Genomic DNA, 5,697 nt, shown 5'->3' with positions numbered 1-5,697 from the left:
CACACATGCACACACACACACATGCACACACACACACACACACACACACACACACACACACACATGCACACACACACACACACACACACACACACACACACACACACACACACACACACACACACACACACACACACACACTGGCTTTTTACTCAGAATGTACTTTAAGTGAAAAGATGGTATTTCTGATAGTAAAACAGGATATTTTTCTACTGTATGTCTTGTGGTGTTTTAACTGATCAACAGGTTGCCATGGCAACGTTGGAGACAGGAAGTTAAATGTCTCATCATATCAGTTTATCATCTGTTTAAATCCCCTGTCTGTCTGTTTGTCATACCTTTTATTTTTCGTCGTGCAGTGTGCAAGCATCAGATCAATCTGAACTGACCAACAGGTTGCCATGCCAACGCTGGGACAGGAAGTCAAATCAAACTGACACAAATCTTTAAAAAAAAAAAAAACAACTGTTACTCTACACACTACACCAGGGGTGTCAAACTCATTTTCATTCAAGGGCCACATACAGTCCAATTTGATCTCATGTGGGCCGGATCATTAAAAAGATGGAAGGAAGAAAGAAGGGAAGGAAGTAAGGAAAGACAGACAAAAGGAAAGAGGGAAGAAAGGTAGGAAAGAGAGACAGAAGGACAGATGGAAGAAAGGAGGAAGGAAGGAAGGAACGAACGAGCGTACGAAGAAAGGAAAACAGGAAGGAAGGAAGGACAGATGGAAGAAATGGAGGGAGGGAGGAAGGACAGATGGAAAGAAGGAAGGAAGGAAGGAAGGAAAGACAGGCAAAAGGAAGGAGAGAAGAAAGGTAGGAAGGACAGATGGAAGAAATGGAGGAAGGACAGATGGAAGGAAGAAAGGAATGAAGAAAGGACAGATGGAAGTAATGGAAAAAAGGAAGGTAGGGAGGAAGGACAGAAGGAAGAAAAGGAAGGGAGGGAGGAAGGACAGAAGGAAGAAAGGGAGGAAGGACAGATGGAAGAAAGGGAGGAAGGATAGATGGAAGGAATGGAAAAAAGGAAGGGAGGGAGGAAGGACAGAAGGAAGAAATGGAGGAAGGACAGATGGACGAAAGGGAGGAAGGACAGATGGAAGGAAGGAAGGAATGAAGAAAGGACAGATGGAAGGAATGGAAAAAAGGAAGGTAGGGAGGAAGGACAGAAGGAAGACATGGAGGGAGGGAGGAAGGACAGATGGAAGAAATGGAGGAAGGACAGATGGAAGAAAGGGAGGAAGGACAGATGGAAGGAAGAAAGGACAGATGGAAGGAAGGAAGGAATGAAGAAAGGACAGATGGAAGGAATGGAAAAAAGGAAGGTAGGGAGGAAGGACAGAAGGAAGACATGGAGGGAGGGAGGAAGGACAGATGGAAGAAATGGAGGAAGGACAGATGGAAGAAAGGGAGGAAGGACAGATGGAAGGAAGAAAGGACAGATGGAAGGAAGGAAGGAAGGAAAGACAGGCAAAAGGAAGGAGAGAAGAAAGGTAGGAAGGACAGAAGGAAGGAAGGACAGATGGAAGAAATGGAGGAAGGATAGATGGAAGGAAGAAAGGACAGATGGAAGGAATGGAAAAAAGGAAGGTAGGGAGGAAGGACAGAAGGAAGAAATGGAGGGAGGGAGGAAGGGCAGATGGAAGGATGAAAGGACAGATGGAAGGAATGGAAAAAAGGAAGGTAGGGAGGAAGGACAGAAGGAACAGAAGGGAGGAAAGAGGAAGGACAGATGGAAGGCAACGTCTTCCTTTTGCCTGTTCCTTTCTTCTTTCCTTCCTTCCTTCCTTCTTTCCTTCCTTCCTTCCCTCCATCTTTTTAATGATCGGGCCCACATGAGATCAGATTGGTGTGTATGTGGCCCTCGAATTACAATGAGTTTGAGTTTGTCTTTCCTTGAGAGAAGACTGACACATAAAACCAATCAATCTTTATTTATAAGGCACCAAAAGTCATCTCTCAAGGCACTTTACACATTCTTTCATTTAATGAGTTCCAACATTACCACATGAGGAACAAGGAAGAACTCCCTCTTTAACAGGAAGAAGCCTGAAAACTCATCGTCTAAACCAGGGGTGTCAAACATGAGGCCCGCGGGTCAGAACCGGCCCGCCGAGGGGAGCAATCCGGCCCACTTTCCTTCCTGTGTTCTTTTCCTTCCTTACATCTGTCTTTCCTTCCTACCCTCCTTTTTCCCTTCCTACCTTCCTTTTTTCCTTCCTTCCATCTGTCCTTCCTTCCTTCTGTCCTTCCTTCCTTCCTTTTTTCCTTCCTACCTTTTTTCCTTCCTACCTTCCCTTTTTCCTTTCTTCCTTCTGTCTTTCCTACCTTCCTTTTTCCCTTCCGACCTTCCTTTTTTCCTTCCTACCTTCCCTTTTTCCTTTCTTCCTTTCTTCCTTCCTTCCTTCTGTCCTTCCCTCCTTCCTTCCTTCCTTCCATCTGTCCTTCCTTCCTTTTTTCCTTCCTTCCCTTTTTCCTTTCTTCCTTTCTTCCTTCTGTCTGTCCTTCCTTCCTTCCTTTTTTCCTTCCTTCCTTCTTTCCATCTGTCCTTCCTTCCATCTGTCCTTCCTTCCTTCCTTCCTTCCATCTGTCCTTCTTACCTTCCTTTTTGCCTTCCTACCTTCCTTTTTTCCTTCCTTCCTTCCTTCCATCTGTCCTTCCTTCCTTCCTTCTGTCCTTCATCTCTTCTTTTCCTCCCTTCCGTCTGTCTGTTCCTTCCTTCACTGTGTGTCTTTCCTACCTTCCTTCCTTCCTTCCTTCCTTCTTTCCTTCCTTCCTTCTGTCCTACCTACCTTCCTTTTTTCCTTCCTTCCTTCCATCCTTTCATCTGTCCTTCCTTCCATCCTTTCATCTGTCCTTCCTTCCTTCTGTCCTTCCTTCCTTCCTTCCATCTGTCCTTCCTTCCTTCCTTCTGTCCTTCATCTCTTCTTTCCTCCCTTCCGTCTGTCTGTTCCTGTTTCACTGTCTGTCTTTCCTACCTTCCTTTCTTCCTTCTTTCCCTCCATCTTTTCAATGATCCGGCCCACATGAGAAGACTGACACATAAAATCAATCAATCTTTATTTATAAGGCACCAAAAGTCATCTCTCAAGGCACTTTACACATTCTTTGATTTAATGAGTTCCAACATTACCACATGAGGAACAAGGAAGAACTCTTTAACTCTTTAACGGGAAGAAGCCTGAGGCAGAACCAGCCGTCACAATCAATCAACAGCAGCATGCTACTCATACAGTTAAATGTTCCCTTAATTACTTCCTGATTCAACTCTTTAAACCTGTTTGAGTCTCAGATTGAGTCATTTATCGGAGCTTTTCGTCACGTCGGGGTTTTTACAGTAGCGTCATGTCAAAAGTAAAACCAAGAATAGAATGAAATGAAACTATAAACTAGACCAGGGGTGTCAAACATGCGGCCCGGGGGCCAGAACCGGCCCGCCAAGGCGTCCAATCCGGCCCACTTTCCTTCCTACCCTCCTGTCATCTGTCCTTCTTTCCTTCCTCCCTTTTTTACTTCTTTCCTTCTTTGTTTCCTTCACTCCGTCCTTCCTTCCATCTTTCCTTTCTTGCTTCCTTCCTTCCTTGTCTTCTTTCCTGCTTTGTTTCCTTCCCTCCGTCCTTCCTTGCTTCCTTCCATCTTTCCTTTCTTCCTTTCCTTCGTTCGTTCCTTCTTTGCTTCCAATCCCTTTTCCTTCCTTCCTTCCTTCCTCTGTCCTTCCTTCCTTCCTTCCATCTTTCCTTCATCTTCTTTTCCTTCCTTCCTTCTTTTCTTGTCTTCTTTTCCTTTCTTCCCTTCCTTCCTAATCCCTTTTCCTTCCTTCCTTCTTTCCTTTTGTCTTTCTTTCCGTCCTATCACTTTTCCCTTCTTTCCTTCCTTCCTTCCTTCCTTCCTTCCATCTTTTTAATGATCCGGCCCACATGAGATCAAATTGGTCTGTATGTGGCCCTTGAATGAAAATGAGTTTGACTCCTCTGAACTAGATAATAAACACTGTGCAGGCTCACTGAGAGTAGTATCCAGCCACTATGTCCATGTGGAGCCCATAAGGGTTCAATTTAGGCAGGAAATATGGGTCCCAAGTGGGTTTGTCTGCCGTTGCCATGGTGACCACACCTGTGTTTGCCCATGTGGGCTTCAAGTTGGTTCTGACTGGGTTTCAGGTGGAGCCCAACTGGTTGAGTTACATATGTGGGTCCTATATATTGGCCCATATGGGGACTAATGGGGCTTTTCCATTATACAGTTCTAGTTCCAGGCCATTTTCCATTACTTCATAGTTCCTCCTCAATGTGAGCGGGGTCGTCATAGCAACGCTGCCGTGACTTCGTGAACAATGGAGGACATGGAGGCGATGGTGTACTTGCTGCTCGGCAATGTTAACATGCATGAAACTCGCTGTAACTATTGTTGCCGATATTTTAAAAATGTCAGGTTTTGATTGTTGTGTGGGACGGCTCATGACTCTTCCAGTGACGACACACTCTGACCAATCAGTGGCCGGCAGTCTGATGATGTCACATGTTAGTATCGGCTCGGCTCGCTTGGAACCTCGGCAGAGCAGGTACTAAAAAAGTAGCAGGTACAAGAAAGGGAGGAAGGAAGGAAGGACAGAGGGAAGGAAGGACAGAGGGAAGGAAGGAATGAAGGACAGAGGGAAGGAAGGACAGAGGGAAGGAAGGAAGGACAGATAGAAGAATGGGTGGAAGGACGGATAGACAAACGGAAGGAAGGACGAAAAAGAGGATGCAAGGACAGAGGGAAGGAAGGACAGAGGGAAGGAAGGAAGGACAGATAGAAGAATGGGTGGAAGGACGGATAGACAAACGGAAGGAAGGACGAAAAAAGGAAGGAAGGAAAAGAAGACAGGAAGGACAGAGAGAAGAAAGGAAGGAAGGAAGCTTTGTGTGTGACAGAAAGACACATACAGCAGCAAGTACACCATCGCCTCCATGTCCTCCATCGTTTATGTGTTTGTGTCGCAGCAGTTTAACGCAGCGTTGCTATGACGACCCCGCTCAGGTTGAGGAGGAACTATACAGTAGTAATGGTAAACGACCTGGTACAAAACCGAGCCGAGTCGAGTCGAGTAGAGCTAGAACTGTATAGTGGGAAAGCTCCATTAGTATACCATGCAAACCTGGAGTTCAGAGACAAAAGGGGAGAAGAAAAAGGCGGGAAACCAACATTTGCATTTACTAACATCTGCAGTAGAGACTCTCTGGCTCTGCTCTTCAGAGTCAGCTGATTTGGATTTTGTTTTTGGCTTCACTTTATGCTGACTGCTACATAACAGAGAATTTAATAAAGTTGATTTGGTGAGCAGACTGAGTGACTAAGAAAGTGTATTTTTATGATCTTTCAGTTAAACTGTTTCTGATGCAGCAGCAGCGCCGCCACACTTTGATGCTGGCGGCAAGAATAGCATGAATGAATTAGTGATGAATAGTCCTCTTGTGTGAATCATAAATCCATAATAGACTAATTTTGCACATGATTCATGATGAAAGAGAATGCAGAAAAATAGAAAAGTGCACGGCAGAAATAGCATATTGTCAGTTTTATAGAGACAAGCTGGCTCCTCTGTAGTTGACAACATGCTGCTAATAAAAGTTCCCCATCGCTGCCTGGTTTAGGTCTTTAGGCCTGTTTGAGTCTCAGATTGAGCAGCACAGTCAGTCAGGTCAGGACAAAACAG

The sequence above is a fragment of the Scomber japonicus genome, unplaced genomic scaffold (assembly GCF_027409825.1).
Source record: "Scomber japonicus isolate fScoJap1 unplaced genomic scaffold, fScoJap1.pri scaffold_491, whole genome shotgun sequence".
In the NCBI taxonomy this organism is placed as follows: Eukaryota; Metazoa; Chordata; class Actinopteri; order Scombriformes; family Scombridae; genus Scomber; species Scomber japonicus.
Note: the sequence above shows the minus strand (reverse complement) of the source record.